Source organism: Carlito syrichta, unplaced genomic scaffold (genome assembly GCF_000164805.1).
Source record: "Carlito syrichta isolate Samal-C Ts95f unplaced genomic scaffold, Tarsius_syrichta-2.0.1 Scaffold301908, whole genome shotgun sequence".
Classification (NCBI taxonomy): Eukaryota; Metazoa; Chordata; class Mammalia; order Primates; family Tarsiidae; genus Carlito; species Carlito syrichta.
This window is the reverse complement of record NW_007246004.1, coordinates 393,220-412,807: the sequence shown is the minus strand read 5'-3', so window position 1 is coordinate 412,807 and position 19,588 is coordinate 393,220. Positions and strand designations below refer to the sequence as shown.

Genomic DNA, 19,588 nt, shown 5'->3' with positions numbered 1-19,588 from the left:
TGTAACATGCCATTAAGTTGAAATACAAGAAATCTTTAAAAGACTCCAAACCAACTGAATTTGATCTGTATCTTACAATGCAGGGGGAAAATAGAGCATATTTTATAATAAGGAACTATGAGGAATACTCATGCAAATTTTCCTGAATTACTTCAAAGTAAAGCACTAAATTGAAACTAAGAGATTAGTTTCAAAATATTAAACTCATTTATCTGAACTAGTATCAGTGGTGAAACCTACTGCCACCAAATGTAAATTTTCATAAAACCCCTTACGGGAAAATCATCACCCTCAATGCTGAACCCTCAGATACAACAGAAAATGAAAAGGCCAAGATCCAAGATAAGGAAGAAATTACTCCTGATCAGTCAAGACTGATCTTTGCTGGCAGGTAACTGCAAGAGGATCATAATGTTACCACAACATTCAAAAGGCATCTGCTCTTCATTGTGTGTTGAGACTTCGTGGAGGTGCTACGGAAAGGAAGAAGCAGTCTTATACCACTCTTAAGAAGAATAAACCTAAGAGAAAAGACGCTAAATGGCATGTGTTAACATACACTAAGATGGATGTGAATGGCAAAAGAAGTCACCTTTATCTGGAGTGCCCTTCTGATGAATGTGATGGAGTTTTTATGCCCTGTCACTTTGACATCATTGTGACAAATGTTGCCTGGTGTATTACTTCAACCAATCAGAAGACAAGTAATTGTGTTTAAGTTAATAAAATACATAAACTAAAAATAAATAATCAATGGTAATTACATGTCAAACAAAGAATGACAAGGTTAACACTCAGGGACCTAAGACATAGTTTTGAGTTAATATTTAATTACAAAGAAACTGATTGTCAACATCTAAATCAACCTTTGACATTCTTCCAAAGACTCTGAGATTAAATGGCTCCTCCAGAAGTGCAAGCACCTCATGCTCTCTAGTTTCTGCCTGAGGACAGGCTCCCTAGTAGCTCTCAAATGTCAATCCAAAGCTCTGGGTTTCTGGTCTGAGATGTGACTTCCTGGGTCCAAGCACCTTGCCTTGTTTATTTGCTTTCTCCTGAAGTGTGTTGTGCTGCCGGCAATGAAAATTGCTGGGCTGGAACAAAATCCAAGAGAAATACAACACTTACTTGGCAAAAAAAGACAGATCCTGTCACCCAGTGCTGCACTTACATGTAAGTACAATGCACCTTTCACTTCACAGTACAACTAGTGTTCTGACATCTTCACAGGAGAGGATGCAGTGGGGGAAGAGGGACAGGGACACTGCTGTGTACATGAACGGGTTTGTGAAATGGAGGGAAAAACAGCAGCAGGGCAGAAAGGATGAGCAATGCTCATTTATTCCAAATACCAAGAGTCCACTGAAACTTCCTGGATAATATATCTCTTCGCCAAACTTTCAGATCATCTCTGTACCCCTACATAGCCACAGCAGTCTTTCACATGATAATGCTCAGGCGAAATTTGAAGCAAAAGAAGAGAACGGCATAAAAATGGATCTTTGCAGGACCCAATTTTATTTTTATGTACAAGTTAAACTACTATGTACACCAATCACTAGAGACACTGGTTTCCAAATCCATTTTTCTCAATGGCGTCAGCATTTTTGCCATCTCCGACAAGACAGTTGAGTATTTCCTTTAATATCTTTTATTTGATTTCACTCACTCAAAAAGAAAACATGCACATGATTTTAACACCATCCTAAGCATGATCTGTGAAATCCAAAAGTCACTGTGCTTAGTTCTATGCAGTAAGTGTTAGGAACATGATGTCTACTTGCTTTTATATTCCAGCTTGCTATTCGTACTGGCTGTGCGACCCTAAACAATTCACGTGGCTTCACTGAGCTTAACTTCTCAACAGTTATAAAGGAGAATAAGAAATGCTACTTCATATGGCCAAGTTCAAAGATTAAATTCAGTAACACATGCAAAAGTAGTTAGAGTAATTCATGGCATGATAATCATTCTTCAAAATGTTACCAATCAGTATTCTTTACAATGATTTTTATAATTTTGTTGATAACTTTTGGTTGTTTTTTCTTGTCTTACTGGTTACAATTAAATTTTAAGTACTAATTTTTTTTAAAAGCACATACTTGAAGGCTAAAATCTGGAACTAACAAACCTATAAAAAAACATAGAAAGGGAGCTTAAAAAGACAGGACAAAGGCTTCAGGAGATGTACAATTATATTGAGACCAAACTTAAAACTGATAGGTATCCCTGAAGCAGATAAGGAGAATGAGAGCAGCCTGGAACAAACATTCCAAGAGGTCATCCAAGAAAACTTCCCATATCTCTTCAGAGTTACGACAATCCTAACACAAGAGACACAGAGAACCGCTGCAGGGCATCAAATAAGAAGACCAACTCCCAGGCACATAGTAATTTGCTTGTAAAAAGTAGGTATGAAAGAAAAATTCTTAAAGGCAGCAAGACAAAAAGGTCAGACTAACTACCGGAGAAAACCAATTAGAATAGCAGCAGACTTATTTAGAAACACTACAGACTAGAAGAGATTGGAGTCCAATCTTCAAAATACTCAAAGATAAACAATTCCCACCAAGAATCTCCTACCCAGCTAAACTAAGTTTCATTAGTGATGGAGAATTAAAATCTTTCCGAGACATTCAATCCCTAAGAGTGTATGCTGCCTCCAAACCAGTTCTACAAGAGATGCTCAAGAAGGCAATAAGCACAGAAAAGAGAAAAATAGAACAACCACATTCCTCCCAAGAATGCAAGAAAACAAAGAACCAATAAAGCATGCATCATGACTGCAAAGTTGAAAACACACACATAAATCAACCCCTAAATTAAAAGAAAACCAACAAACAACAACAAAGTCTATTAGAGTCCAGACAGGAATAAATTCTCACATCTCAATAATCAGCCTGAAAGTGAATGGACTAAATGCACCACTGAAAAGGCATAGAATGGAAAACCAAAGCCCAAATAAAAAGCACAATTCCATTCACGATAGCGACAAAAAAAAAAAAAAAAAAAAAAGGAAAGACCTTGGCAATTTCCTAACCAAATAAGTAAAAGACCTTCACAATGAAAACTACAAAACACTGTTCAAAGAAATCCAAGAAGGCACAAACAAATGGAAAAATATTCCATGCTCATGGACTGAAAGAATTAACATTGTTAAGATGTCCATCCTACCAAAGGCAATCTACAGATTTAACACAATACCCATTAAACTACCAACATTATTCTGCATGTGGTCAGTCAGTTTTCACAGCACGATTTACTGAATAGGAAATCACAATACAGAGATTCATATGGAAATATAAAAGACTACAAATAGTCAAAAAAATCCTTAGCAAAAGAAACAAAGCAAGAGATATCATACTTCCAGACTTCAAACTCTACTATAAAGCTACAATAATCAAAACAGGCCAGTATTGGTACAAGAACAGGTATACAGACCAATGGAACAAGATAGAGACTCTGGAAGAAAACCTTCAACATCTCAACCAACTCATCTTTGACAAAGCCTCCTCCCACAACCAATGGGGAGAGGAAAACCTACTCAGTAAATGGTGCTGTGAAAACTAGCTGACCACATGCAGAAAACTGAAACAAGACCTGTACCTATCACCATACACAAAAATCAACTCCAAATGGATCAAAACCTAAATGTAAAACCTCAAACTGTAAGAATCCTAGAGGAACATGTAGGAAACACCCTTAAAGAAATTGGACTTTGGGAGGCCGAGGTGAGTGGATTGCCTGAGTCCGCAGGTTCGAGACCCGCCTGGACAACTTGGCGAGACCTCATCTCTACAATAAATCAAAAATTAGCCTGGTGTGGTAGTGCACACCTGTAGTTCCAGCTACTTGGAAGGCTGAGGCAGAAGGATCGCCGGAGCCCAGCAGGTTGAGGCTGCACTGGCCAGGAGCGGCCACTGCACTCCCATCTGAGTGACAGAGTGAGACTCCAACTCAAAAAAAAAGAAAAAAAATTGAAATAGGTAGCCAATTCCTGATCAATTCTCTAAAAGTGAATGCCATAAATGATAGGATAGACAAGTGGGAACTCATCAACCTGAAAAGCTTCTGCAAAGCAAAAGAAACCATCAAGAGAGTGGGGAGACAGCCCACAGAATGGGAAAAAAATATCTGCCAACTGTATATCTGACAATTCCTAACATCTAGGATCTACAATGAACTCAAACATACCGAAAGGAAAAAAAACTAACAACCCTAATAAAAAATGGGCAAAAGATATGAATAGACACTTCTCAGAAGAAGACACACAAGCAGCTAATAGATACATGAAAAAATGCTCAGCCTCATTAATCATCAAAGAAATGCCAATTTAAAATCACACTGAGATACCAGTTAACTCTAGTCAGGACGGCCATCATCAATAACTCAAAAGATGTCCCGGCATGGTGGCTCAAGCCTGTAATCCCAGCACTTTGGAAGGATGAGCTGAGGGGCTTGCCTGAGCCCCTCAGGGTTGGAGACCAGCCTGGGCAACACCATGAGACCTCATCCCTACAATAAATCAAAATATTAGCCGGGCGTGGTAGCATGCACCTCAGCCTTCCAAGGAGTTCTGGCTACCTGGAAGGCTGAGGTGGAAAGATCACCTGAGCCCAGCAGGTTGATGCTGGGGTGGCCAAGAGTGTGCCACTGCACTCCAGCCTGGGTGACTAAGTGACACTCCAATTAAAAAAAAAAACAGATGTTGAAGAGGATGTGGGGAAAAGGGAACACTTCTACACAGTTGGTGGGAATGCAAACTAGTACAACCTCTGTGGATAACAGTGTGGCAATTTCTAAAAGATCTAAAAATCTAGCTTCCATACAACCCAGCAATCCTCCTTCTGGGAATATACCCAGAGGAACTCAAATCACTCTATTAAAAAAGATACCCACACACGCATGTTTACTGCAGCATCATTCACAACAGCACAAACATGGAACCAACTGTGCTGCCCATCAAAACTGGACTGGATAAAGAAAATGTGGTACATTTACATGATGGAATATTATGCAGCATAAAGAAAAACAAAATTATGAACTTTGCCATAACCTGGATGGAATTGGAGCCTATAATACTCAGTGATTTATCACAGAAACAAAGATCTGAGTACCACATGTACTCACTCGTAAGTGGACCCTGAACATTTATCATAATACTATAAGAAAGGGATTGGCAGTAGTGGGATGGGGGGGAGGAGGGGGCGCGTATGTACCTAACCCTGAATTGTACCCAAACATTTTAAAAATAAAATGGGAAAACTAAATAAAATTAAAAATGCACATAATCTCAAACCTACTTTCTCCTTCACTAATACTAGAAAATCATTAAACTTTTTGAAATTAAAAAAAATATATTAAGTTATCTGGAAACCCCCTTAATTAAACACAGTGGTTACATACAGTTGCTCTCTGCAGATATATGTATGCATTTATGAAATAATTTGAAAACAAAAGTATACAAACAATACACCTACAAAATACTGTAAGGTTTTGTTTTGTTTGCAGAAACTAACAAAGCTCAGCTAGAGACCACAGATCGAAATGTCACATGCACAATTTCTACAAACAAAACTAAAACGTTTGCTAAGAACCAAGAAATTCCATGAAAAACATGACTTGGAAATTTGATCAGTTTCCAGTTTTAAGATGCAACTTCAACAGTCAAAAATTCTTTTTTTTTATTTTTTGAGTTGAAGTCTCACTCTGTCGCCCAGGTTGGAGGGCAGTGGCACGCTCCTGGTCACCACAGCCTCAACCTGCTGGGCTCTGGCAATCCTTCCACCTCAGCCTTCCGAGTAGCTGGAACTACAGGCACACGCTACCACACCCAGCTAATTTTTTGATTTATTGTATAGATGAGGTCTCGCCAAGTTGCCCGGTGTGGGTCTCGAACCCGCGGGCTCAGGCAATCCACTCACCTCGGCCTCCCAAAGCGCTGGGATTACAGGCTGAGCCACCAAGCCCAGCAAATTCTTTATTTTCAATAAGCAAGCAAGATATGAGAAACAAACCAGATCTAAGATTGGTTTATAATCATTAAAAAATTTAAACAAAATATGCAAATACAAAAATCTAACATCTTAAATGTCCTAGCATTTGTTAATGAATTGACCTTTCATTTATTTATAGACAACCTTGAACCAGAAACGTTAGAAAGCAGCTTGATTACTCAATCAGCTGTAATTAATCCATGATTCTATGACTTCATTCATACATCAGAGAGACTCAATGAAAGCCCAGCAACACTGCATTTTAGGACTGCACAGGCTCATGGAATAAGCCTGCAGCTCCTCCACCAAGGAAGCAAGGCCGTTCTCCCCATCCCTAGCTGCTTCCCCACTGCCAGGGATCCCATAGGGCTCACACATCTAGAACCCTTATGCTGATGTCATCTTCAGAACATTTGCCCATGCCAGGATCAGACAGAACTAAACTGATTGGAGTGAATGCACAAAAGAAGTTTAAAAATCTGAAAGTAGGGGGAATCCAGGGTATAAATCATCATTTCTACAAGCCTTAGAAAAAGACCAGCTTAAACAAATTAAGTATACCATGATTTTAGATACTTTAAATGATATTTTTAGAAGCTGAACATTCACCAGAGGTAATTAAGTCTTGAATAAATAGAACTTTTATAAATCTGCTTGTCTTTAAACTGTACTTGTGTCCAAATGGCTATTTTTCAACAACAGCCCTTAGCAACAATAGATCACATTCTTTCCTTATTAACTTAAATATCAGCTTCTTCAAATAGGCTGTAATGGTGCTGATATCACAAATGCTGGTCAATTTTTGAAATATTTTAGTGGGAGTAGTTCAAGGACAATAAGTATAAAACTATGATCGGAGCCACAGATTTCTGAACACTGTCCATAATAAAAGCCTGGTTGTTTTGATGTTAAGGTTGCTTATGGTGTCCTGGAATTGTGTGTTTTTAAGCTTAATGATGGAATAGTTCATGAGTGAAGAAAATTTTCTGATGAAATAAATAAGTGAATTGGTATTTCCATAGGTAATACTACTTAGTTATCAACTTCTAATCGGAGCTCTCCTTGTTTAAGGTCTACTGTAGGAATTATATATGAATCAAAGTTAAAGTCTTTCTAGTCTGTGTATTCATAGCTTCAGTATCATTTGTGTCCTCTGGTTTTAACAGTTAGGGAGAGGATGTTAATTTCATCTATTATATATAAGATGAGTAGAGATGGAAGGTCAATTAAGATAAAATAATGGCTGGTAGAGCAGTTTATACTGTTTCTACTTCTTGGGTATTTACAGTGCGTGTGTGTGTTAACTTAGTTGTTAATACAAGGGAAATAACATAAAGAACTAATACGCTAATTAGAAAAAACAGTTGTTAGAGTGTGAGCATGAACAAATAGAAGCTCTTCTATAATAGGTGAGGTGGTATCTTGAAATCCTAACTGAAATAGATGTCATAAAGACTGCAGGGTTTTACCCTATGAATTAACTTTGACAAAGTTATGGAATGTCTTTGCTAATATCTTAATAATTAAGAAAGTCATAATGAACATGGAATTGGCTTGAAGCCAGTTTAATGGGGCTTGATTCCTTCCTTTTTTGTTTATGCTTTTACATAGGTAGGTTCTCCAAATGTGTGAGAGGGTGGAGGGAGTCATGGAGTCACTCAAGGTTCACAGCTGAGAGTTCAACTGTTAGAACTCCTTGTTTTCAGGAAAGGCTTCCCAGGTTATGAAGACTAATTGTATTACTGCTGTAAGTGAAATAAATGAGCCTCTGGATGAGTGAGTGCTTCATATAGTATATATGCCAATAATCAGAATATTGTTGAGGTATTCCTGACAATCCAAGAAAATGTTGAGGAAAAAACGTCAGGCTAACTCCTACAAATGTAATTGCAAAATGAATTTTAGCTCAGGTTGAGTAAAGTGTGTAGCCTGAAAATGGGGGGAATCAGGGAACCAAACCTCCTGTAATAGCAAATATTGCCCCTGTTGACAATATGCAGTGGAAATGGGCTACAGTGCAGCATGTGTCGTGAAGGACAATATCAAGTGATGAGTTAGCTAATACAACTCCTGTTAGCACAAGAAAAGAAAATGAATAAGAAAATAATCAAAGGTGAAATAATGATGTGATAAAACCCAATATATCCTGTAAAAGTGAAAATCGAGTCTCTCTAAATAGCTGAAGAAGAGAAATTTCTTGCTGGCAGAAGTAACCATAAGGATAAAGCCATAAACTAGTAGGTAAGCAGATAATATGGTACGGTTAATTACCAAAACAAATGGTCTAAATTAAAAAAACACACTGTTTGTCATGAGTCTAAGATTGAATACAGAATGTGAGATCTTCTGATGAATTTCATATATGTCTAATAATGAGTCTCCAATCATTCATGGTGGCACAAAACACACAAGCTAAAAGAGTATGTAGACACTTTGGTTAGCCTTGCCATTTTTTAAAAATTCAATACTGATTCATCTACAAGGGAGCTAAAAGGAATACAAAGAAAATAAAGCACAGACTCTGACCCTCAAAATCGCCTGAATGCTTTGTAGTGATTCTTCAACTTTATTGCACATCAGAATCACCAATAGGGTTTCTTAAAATACAGATCGCTAGGACCTACTTCCGACAGTGTGAGAAGCAGAGGGTTTGTAGTAAGGCCCAAAAACTAGAATTTCAAGCAAGTTCCCAGATGGTGTAGATGCTACTTTCTAGGAACCACACTCTGATAACCTGTGACTTAGTGTTTTAAAAGACTGAAAGGAGCCGGGCTCGGTGGCTCAGCCTGTAATCCCACACCTTTGGGAGGCTGAGGTGAGTGGATCGCCTGAGCCCGTGGGTTCGAGACCCGCCTGGGCAGCGAGACCTCATCTCTACAATCAATCAAAAAAAAAATCAGCTGGGCGTGGTAGCGCATGCCTGTAGTTCTGGCTACTCGGAAGGCTGAGGCAGAAGGATCGCCGGAGCCCAGCAGGTTGAGGCTGCGGTGGCCGGGAGCGGCCACTGCACTCCAGTCTGGGCGACAGAGTGAGACTCCACCTCAAAAAAAAAAAAAAAAGACTGAAAGAACCCACAGCTAATATCATACTGCATGAAAGACTAGAGGTTTTCCCCTAACATCAGGAAGAAGATAAAGACGCCGGCTTTCACCACTGCTATTCAACATTGTCCTGGAAGTTCTAACCAGAAATATTAGGCAAGTAAAAGAGAGGCATACAAATCAAAAGAAGTAAAACTATTATTTACTAAAATAATGGCATGGCACAACATATAGAAAATCCTAGATTCCACAAAAAAATTACTAGAGCTAATTAATAATGGAATTTAATAGAGTTGCTTGTCTATAATATCAACACAGAAAAGTCCATTGTGTTTCTATACACCAGCAATGAACAATCAGAAAATTAAGAAAACAATTCCGATCACAATAGCATCAAAAAGAATAAAATGCCTAGGAATAAATCTAGCCAACAGAGTAAATGACTTGTACACTGAAACTACAAGACAGAGCTGAAAGTAATTTAAATACCTAAATAAACAGAACTAAAAAGGACCTAAATAAAGTCACAGAATGAAAGACTTATTATCAACATGGCAATCGTACACAATATAATCTTTATCAAAATTCCAGGGACCCCCCCCAAACAGGCAGAAAGAATGAACTTGGACCCCTATCTCACATCATATACAAAAATTAACTCAAAATGTATCATATAACTAATTATAAAAGCTTAAACAATACAACTTAGAAGAAACAGATAAATCTTCATGAAGATATGATACCAAAAGTATGAGCAACAAAGGAAAGATTAATTGGACTTCATTAAAAATAAAGACTTCTGTGCATCAGAAGACATTACTAAGAAAGTGAAAAGGCAGCCTACAAAATGGCAAAAATGCTTACAAATCATATATGTGATATGGGCTTGTATCTCAAATATATAAAGAACTCTTACAACTCAACAGAAAAACAACCCAATTTAAAAATGAGCAAAGGACTTGAACAGACATTTCTCCAAAGAAGATAGGCAAATAGCCAACATACACACACACACACACATAAACACACAGAGAGAGAGAGATGTTCAACATTATTAGTCATAGAGAAAATGCAAATCAAAACCACAATGAGGTATCACTTCACACCCAACAGAATGGCCATTAAAACACACTCAGAGAAAATAACAAGTATTGGCAAGGTTGTTAAGAAATGAGAACCTTGTATTTTTCTGGTAGGAATGTAAAATGGAAACTGTGGAAAACAGTCCGGTTTTTCCTCAAAAAGTTAAACACAGAATTACCTTATGACCCACCAGTTCCACACCTAATTATATATCCAAAAGAACTGAAAGCAGGTTCTCAAACACATATACAGGCATATTCATAGCAGCACTATTCATAATAGCCAAAGATGGAAGCAGCTGAAATGTCCATCAGGAGAGGAATAGATGAAACACGATATACACAAACAATGGAGTATTACCTAGTCATAAAAAGGAACAAAGTACTAATATATCCTACAACGGGGATGAAGTTCAAAAACGCCATTTTTTTTTTTTTTGAGTTGGAGTCTCACTCTGTCGCCCAGACTGGAGTGAAGTGGCCACTCCCGGCCACCGCAGCCTCGACCTGCTGGGCTCCGGCGATCCTTCCGCCTCAGCCTTCCGAGTAGCCGGAATTACAGGCGCGCGCTACGACACCCGGCTGATTTTTTGATTGATTGTAGAGATGAGGTCTCGCTGCCCAGGCAGGTCTCGAACCCGTGGGCTCAGGTAATCCACTCACCTCAGCCTCCCAAAGGTGTGGGAAAAACGCCATGTTAAGCAAAAGCAGCAGACTCTAAAGGTCACCCATACTGTGTGATTCCATTTATATGAAATATTTAGAATATACACATCTACAGAGAGAACTTAGACTGGTAGTTGTCAAAGGATTGAGCAGAGGTGTTGAATTGGGTGTCTGTAGGACTGAGGAGCAATTGCTCCGGGGGTACAGCCTTCTGGTGAGATAAGAGGTAGTGGTTGTATATCACTGTGAATGTGTGAATGTACTAAATGCCCGTGAACTAAAAGCTGATTTTATGGTATAGGTCATTTCGCTTAAAAAAAAAAAAAATATTAAGCACATGGCCAAGGAAAGATAAGACAGTAAAGCTGGGGTTGCCAATAAGCTACCGAAAAAGCAGCTGAGTAGCAATTAGTTGTTACTCAGAGTATAATACATCCATATTCGGAGTATTGAGTATAATACATCCATATTTGAAAGGATGCTGTTTGTAGATACTGTGCTATGTAAAGACCAGCAGATGAATTCTCTATCCACAAGCAAGTGATGGTCCAATTATGGGATATAGACACATAAATAAAAACAAGGAGGTATTTAGGCACTGTCTAAACTTCACAAGACTTGACAAGATTATTAGTCCATGGAGATGTTAGTAATCACAGAAGGGATTAAAAGGTCTTGAGGATTCAGTAGTGGTCTCGAGGTTTTACAGATAGAGAAACACACCCAGAAGCTACCTGACCACCCCAAGAAATAGCCGGCAGGTGATGAAACAATAGGGACTAGAACTCAGTTCTCCTCCCTTTTAGCCCAATATTATTTCCTATTTTACTTTCTTCTGTAAGTAAGGTTTGTTGTTCCTTAAATTGCTGCTGGCAAACTCATTTCTTTCTAGCGTTCTTTTCACACAAAAGCTAGGTACTGATGGAACATTCTTCGGGCTCCAGTAAAATGACGTGGGCAAAAAGGTCACTCCAACCTGTAGCAATTTCTTTCCAAAGGCCTCCTGCCAGACAGGAAATAGGCTAGGAAGAGCAGGGTCTGGGATACTACAAAGAACAAAGGCCTTGGTGCTAGGGAGCCTTGGTTTGCATCTGGACTCTACCGCTTTCTAGCGAGGCCTTGGGCGAGTTACTTAAAGGCCCTCTGATCAACACTTCACTCACCTACAAAAATGAATGAAATTCCTACTTTTCAAGGGTTGTTTTGAAGACTGAGAGATGTGATGCCTATAAAGTACCTTGCACAGCGTCTTAACAAATACTGTTTTAATAAGTTTAATAAGTGCCACCAGAAGAAAACTACTATATGAACAAAGAGATAGTGTAATCACTTACCACAGAGGCCAAATGAATCACATAGTTTCTTAAATGAGCAAGTTATTTGCTCTTTATGTGTTTACTTCCCCTTCCCTAACCCCAGCCCTCTCCGTCTCCCCAAATTACCTGCTGTATTTCCCCAATTTCTAGGAAAGCTTAGAAAGCTGGGTGCATAACATTCTGAACATCCGGAGCCAGCACTAAATCAAAGGACCAGCCCTTTTTTTCTGAAAGTCAATCCTCTACAACTCTCTGGCACTGGCTTTATTTCAAGAATTTCCAGTCTGGTCCAGTCATTGTCCTTAAAAGTAGCAAGTGACCAAAACAACAAATTGCTCAATGACTAAAACTTCCTGCTGAAATTTTCCTAAAGTAAACCACTATCAAGAACCAAAACTGAGTTGCTGATAGAATTCATAAACAGTGAGTCACCATCACCTTCTCAGCCATTTCAAATCACAAGAAAAAGCCCTGCATTAGTTAACAAATCTGCCTTGCCAATTTGAAATGCAAGTCTTTTCTTTCAAACATTCCTCTTGGAATTTGTTTTGCTACTAAGCTGTTTTAAGGGTATCAGGGGTAAGAAGACCAGGGCTTATAATTCTCACATAAGACTTAAACTTCTTGAATCCCAATTTTCCTTCAATTTCAATAAAATTGAGTTATCTATCCAATTATCCTCTTTATAGAGTTGTTATGGCTTAACTGTTTAAACAAAAACTCCAGCCGGGCGCGATGACTCAAGCCTGTAATCCCGGCACTTTGGGAGACTGGGGCAAGAAGATTGCCTGAGCTCGGGGGTTCGAGACCAGCCTGGGCAACTTGGTGAGACCTTGTCGCTACAATAAATCATTTTAAAAAAACTAGCTAGGCATGGTGGCTTGTGCTTGTAGTTCCAGCTACTTGGAAGGCTGAGGAGGAAGGATCGCCTGTTCTGAGCAGGTCGAGGCTGCAGGCACGCACTCCAGCTTGGGTACAGAGTGAGACTCCGACTCAAACAACAACAACAACAACAAAGCTCTACATAATTACTGTGGAAATACATAATGCTACACTTCTGTTGGTTAATATTTGATTAAACTCAATTCAATGAACATGCATTATGCAAGATGCGGTAAAAAATTAAAAGTCACAGAGGATTTTACAACAAATAAACAACAAACTACTAAATAAAGCAGCAGTCATTGTTTCATTAGAGGCAAACAGCACTGGAACTGGACAACGACTATTATCCTGGGGAGCAGGGGGCCTATTCAAAATTCAGCGACCAGTAGTGAATGGTGAGGAGAGCTGGTGGATCCATTCACAAGAAGCAAGCTGACTTAAGATCTTTTAAAAAGAACTTGGTTTAAATTCAGAATTACAAGAACACAAGCTCCAAGACTGTCAAAGACATCAGGTACCAGGAGAGATGCCTGGAACACAACCTTCAGTTTCAGTTTTAAGAGCTCTCAGTTGTTGCTTTGTTCAGTTCCGCAAACCTTTGTTGAACCCAGTGTAGCTTCCAGACCTTGTGCAAGCTACCAAGGACACAATGGCACTGAAGAGAACAGCATTTCTGTTCTTAATTATGGGGAGAATGGCATGCAGCATGAGTAATGCACAGGTGCACAGAGCCCTGGGGTTGGGGGGGAACAGCCCCATGTCCTGCCTGTGACCTGAGGCTTCTATGCACCCTGGCACAAAGAGAGGCACACAGCCCAGACAACTCAAGCGGCACAAGCACTTGGTGAGGGGCTAGTTCAGTCACAGAAACCATTCATGAATTAGGCAGAAGTCTCAAGAGAAAAGGTCCAAGAAGTTACCTTTAGAAAAACAAAAAACTAACAGTGGATTCATACACCCAGCCTGACACTGAAGCTGGATCTCCCAGGGCCTCAGGACTCTGCTCTTCAAGTTATAACTTTATCAGCTTACCCAAAACAGGAACATAATCCTAAGGAAGACCATTCAGTATCACCTTGTCAGTTAGACACATTTAAATCAATACTAAGATGTGGTCTTTCTCTGGTTTTAGCTTTAATGTCAGGTTTGGAGTGGCAGATAATTCACAGACATGCTTATTTACACTTAAACCTGTGAACATCAAAGCTTCGAAGAAGCCGGGCTTGGTGGCTCAGCCTGTAATCCAACGCCTTTGGGAGGCTGAGGTGAGTGGTTGCCTAAGCCCGCAGGTTCAAGACCTGCCTGGGCAGCGAGACCTCATCTCTACAATAAGTCAAAATATCAGCCGGGCATGGTAGCGCATGCCTGTAATTCCAGCTACTCAGAAACTGAGGTGGAAGGATCGCCAGAGCCCAGCAGGTCGAGGCTGTGGTGGCCGGGAGCAGCCACTGCACCCCAGTCTGGGCGACAGAGTGAGACTCCAACTAAAAAAAAAAAAAGCTTCGAAGTATGATATAATTAAACTCATTAATAATGAGAACAGACGTGCTATTTTACAAGTTAAAGCCCCTGCAAATATCAACAGCAAAATTAAAACAAAGGCATCAGAGAAGGCGTCAAGGCTTCATTTCCTTTTTTTTTTTCTTTTTTTTGAGTTGGAGTCTCACTCCATTGCCTGGCCGGCCACCACAGCCTCGACATGCTGAGCTCCAGCATTCCTTCCGCCTCAGCCTTCCAAGTAGCTGGAACTACAGGCATGTTGCCACCATGCTTGGATAATTTTTTTGATTCATTTTAAGAGAGGAGGTCCCGCCAAGTTGCCCAGGCTGGTCTCGAACTCCTGGACTCAGACAATCTTCTTGCCTCAGTCTCCCAAAATGCTGGGATGACAGGTGTGAGCCACCATGCCCAGCCAACGCTTCATTTCAAAGCAAACCATCCCAGAGAGGGAAGCCCATCAAGGGCACTAGAGACCGCTTTCTCACACAGTAAAGGAGACCCATTCTGAGTACTTCAACTAATAACAAACTCAAGACAGAGCTCCCAGGAAAGGAAAGCGGGAAAAACAGGCAAGCAGGGCTCCTAGTAACAACCCCCCCCCCAGGTAGTATCATTGAGGGTGCTCGTTATTAGAACAAGGGTGTTTAAATTTCCTTTTCAATGCCCTGAGGAAAAGTGCAGACTGGTGTCATTAAAGACATATATTATGGTCTACTAATTCTGCAGGGAAAAGAATCAGAAGAAAGGTTGCTCATTAAAAGATGATGCCAGGAGAGTAACTAAGGGCCATGCCGGCAGGAGTGGGGTAGAATTTATCCACTGTGGTCCTGAGTATTTTCGTGGGCTTGCCTGTCATTCTCACCCCAGCTCTCTCTGCTATGAAGAGCCACGGAAAGAAACAGGAATGAATGAAACGTGGTCTTCTCTGCCTCCAAGGGCCCCACTCCCATACCGTCTGCCTGGCCACAAGGCCTTCTCCCAGGGAGACAGAGGAGTGCGCAAAAGGCAGGACAGCACGGAGCTGTTTTCCCAGCAACTCCATGAAGAACTCATAGACAGACACACATTTCCTGTTTTATTGGTGTTCTGCTTTACAATTCCAGGGTCACGCACTAGCGGGACAAGTTTGCAAACAGTACTGAAATTATTAACCAGACAACAAATGGTGACTGCATTCCTCACAAGCTCTGTTTTACATTATTCATCTGTTATAACTGAAAGAACACTGAAACCATCACCTACCTGAAAGCTGTATTACCAGCAATAAGGTATGGCTTCACCAACATACTATTACTCAAAACACTTAGGAGAGTTCAATTATGTGTTGCTTGAATGAGGCTGACAAAGTAAACCACAGAGATCCCTTTTGACTGCTCTTGGGGTGGGCTCTTCTGCGGCCCCTGTGAGCGTGCTTGCCTTAAAGCAGAGCCTTTGACAACGCCTAATGGCATTTTGTAGCCAGCATCCCAACGGGGTTTACTAGGCCAGGCTCTTTTAACACAAAGGTAAGGAAGAAATTTCTAGGATCCTCGGACCAGAACTACTCAAAAAAAAATCAAGCATGATAATGGAAATGGGAAGAATGAGCTGAATGTCCCATAACACACAGAGTCACAGTTTAACCATCTGATACCATTTTCTCTCCAATCCAGGAGGGCAGTCACTCACTCATAATCACTCTAGTGTCAGGCTGGAAGTTGTTTCTCAACCAAGGGCCAACAATCTCCTAAAATTAATTTTACAAAGGGGTTTGATTGTTAATAAAAGTCCTCTAAATGTCCAGAGGCTGGGGCTTAATGATGGGCTCTGAGAGCACTGTTCAGTTCTTAGTTCTAGTCTCTGCCTTACCTAAACCGCACAGAAGAGGACAGAAACGCAAATGGGAGGTCATCCTATAGACCACCCTATTGCTTTTGCTCTTTTATTTATTTATTTATTTTGAGTCGGGTGTCTCACGCGGTCTCTTAGGTTAGGGTGATCACAGCCATCTCAGCCTCAACCAGCTGGGCTCAGGCAATCCTTCTGCCTCAGCCTTCCAACTAGATGGGACTACAGGAATGTACCACCACGCCCGGATAATTTTTTTTTTTAAGTATATATCGTAGAGAGTGGTCTCATCATGTTGCCCAGGCTGGTCTCAAACTCCTGAGCTCAGGCAATCCTCTAGACTCGCTCTCCCAAAGTTCTGGGATGACAGGCGTGAGCTACCACACCGGGCCTACCCCTCTGTTTATCCAAGAAATGCACAGGGCAGCTAAGACTGACAGTAAACAGCACCTGCAAATAGGCTAGATTCTCCTGCCTCCTGTGTTGTCTGATCACGGGTGGTCAGTAAACATTTCCATTCAACTGTGGGAAGGCTGGGTCGCCCTGGACTGCTGTTTTCTGAGCCATAAAAATGAACTAACACAGTTGTTTGGGGGGGCAGCAAACTGCCTTATAGCTGAACCATGGGTGTTTCTAGTTTAGGAACATTGGGTCCACAAAAAGCAACCAATTTTACTAAACAGGCTGCAATTTCACTTCCCAAAATCAATGGTACATTCACTAAGGGAATTGGAGAGGAATGAAAACGGAGGGTCTACACTTGAGGGGACAGGTCACCAGAAAGATCTCCTAGTTGATTCACTGTCATTTACCCTGAGCTGAAAAAGAAGCAAGCTCTTCAAGAGAACAGATACATTTCAAGTTATCTCACCAAGACAACTACTAGCCTTTAGTCTGCTAATCGGGAATGGCCAAGACTAGCCCACATGAGCATAGGCAAGAATGAGGAGAAGCATAAAAACCCACAAAAAACATCACAGGAATCCAAAGTCATCAGGTAATCAATAAAAACAAACAAAAACACATCAAAATGGGAATTTTGTATACAGTACTATCAATGGTTAAACAAGAATATAACCACAAAGAGATGATACACACAATATATAAATCTGCACAACTCATAAATCCCTTCAAGGCAGCAGTCCCCAACCTTTTTGGCATCAAGGACTGTTTCGTGGGAGACAATTTTTCCACATACTTGAAGGGGTGGGATCATCAGGCATTAGATTCTCATAAGGCGTGTACAACCTAGATCCCTCATGTGTACAGTTCACAATAGGGTTCACGCTCCTACGTGAAACTAATGCTGCTTCTGATCTGACAGGAGGCGGGGTTCAGGCAGTGGGGAGTGGCTATAAATACAGAAGAAGTTTTGCTTGCTCACCTGCCACTCACCTCCAGCTGTGTGGCCTGGCTCCTAACAGGTCACTCACTGGAATCAATCTGCGGCCCAGGGTTGGCAACTCCCACAAAGGCAAAACTTTATGATTACACCCTCCCTTTCCAGAAATCCCTACTAAGATTAAACTGTGAGAATTGAGAAGACAGAATTTTTTTTAATCACTTCATGTCTATCACTCCTTTGAGAAATGGTTGCAATTTGTAACTTCTCTTCCCCCAGATTTCACCTGTAAAATAATCCCTGTGTGCATATACCCACATGTCCTGAGGTCCAATGAGGCACACCTTCTGCCTCATACTTACCTTCGCTTTTAACAAAGTAAAACAATGCTAAAGTAGCCGAGTAAAAATTTCCTGGCCACAGATTTGAGCTTAGGCAGTCTGGACAGAAATGTGTCACCAGAACAAAACGGAGAACAGATAAGGAGAAAGCAGGGCTTGGGAGAAAGGTGGCCCACTCTTTGAAAAAGAAGAGAAGAACTAGCCAGATGTCTAACATGAAAGAAAAAGGAGAAAATAATTTGGTGTACTGGGGTGTGATGGCTAACACGAGGTGTCCACTTGACTAGACTGAGGGATACCTGGATGGCTGGTGCAGCAGCGTTCCTGGGGGTGTCTGTGAGGTGTTTCCAGAGGAGATTCACACCGAGTGAGGCAGGGGGCAGGAAGAAGAAGGCCCACCCTCATGTGGGCGGGGAAAGGAGGCCCCACCGTCAGTGTGGGTGGCCACCAGTTTCCCCAATCCCTACCAAAACGCTCTTCCTCTCCTCCTGCCCCTAGACATCAGACGCCAGAGTTTTGGCCGTTGGACGCTGGGACTTGCACCAGCGGCCTCCTGGAGGGGCCTTTGGCCTCAGACTGAGGTTGGCTGCACTGTTGATTTCCCAGGTTTTGAGGCTTTCAGACTCGGACTGAGCCATGCTACCAGCTTTCCTCATTGCTCAGCTTGCAGACGGCCTATCTAGAACTTCACCTGATAATCCTGTGAGCCAATCCTCTCTAATGTTCGTTTTTACATACATGTATCCTAGTGGCTCTGTCCCTCTAAAGAGCCCTGACTAATACAGGGGGAAACTACAAACAAGGCAGAAAACCTGCACCTAGAAAATGTCTGGACCCAATCAATCTCAATTGCATTGTCTTCTAATTATTCCTGTGGGACATTAAAAGGTCTATGATCATAGCACATGTGTGATATTAAAAATGGTAACTAATAAAAAGAAAGCATCACAGGAATCCAGAGGCGGGGCCACTAGTCCGTCTTGGTTTTCTAATAGTATTTTCAAAAGCTGTTCTTGGCCAGGCGCAGTGACTCACGCCTTTAGTCCTAGCACTTTTGTAGGCCAGCTCCGACTGCTTAAGGTCAGGAGTTTGAGAGCAGCCTGGGTTATAAAGTGAGACCCCAAAAGTAAAAAAAAAAAAAAAAAAAGGTTAGCTGGGTGCACCTGTAGTCTCAGCTATTCCAGAAGCCAAGGTGAGAGGATCTCTCTTTTTTTTTTTTTCAGTGCTGCCTCTGTTTATCTGTGGGTTCCCTGTGTTCAGTTTTTAAGTAATTATCCTTACAATTCTCAAGAGGATCTCTTAAACCCAGGAGCTCAAGGCTGCAGTGATCTGTGATTTCACCACTGCATGCAAGCCTGTCTCTTAAACAAGGGGGGAAAAAATAAAGAAAGAAAAAAAAAGAATCTCTTCTCATCAATCTCTTCTCCAGTACATCAAAAGTGGAGATACAAATTCAATCTGCATGTCTGCATAGCCTTAAGTAAGTTACCTGCAAACTCTGTTAGTGGGCAATTCCTAAATTCTTTCTGCTCTCATCCTCAAATGTTTGTTACATCAAAATCTCAGTCCTTAGCCGGGTTCAGTGGCTCAGC

General features: G+C 40.9%; 1 protein-coding gene across 1 annotated transcript in view; it reads right to left on the bottom strand.

The window, feature by feature from the left end:
• Positions 1 to 19,588, bottom strand: part of FNDC3B (fibronectin type III domain containing 3B) — a 296,455-nt gene that overhangs the window by 175,606 nt on the left and 101,261 nt on the right. The window lies entirely within an intron of this gene.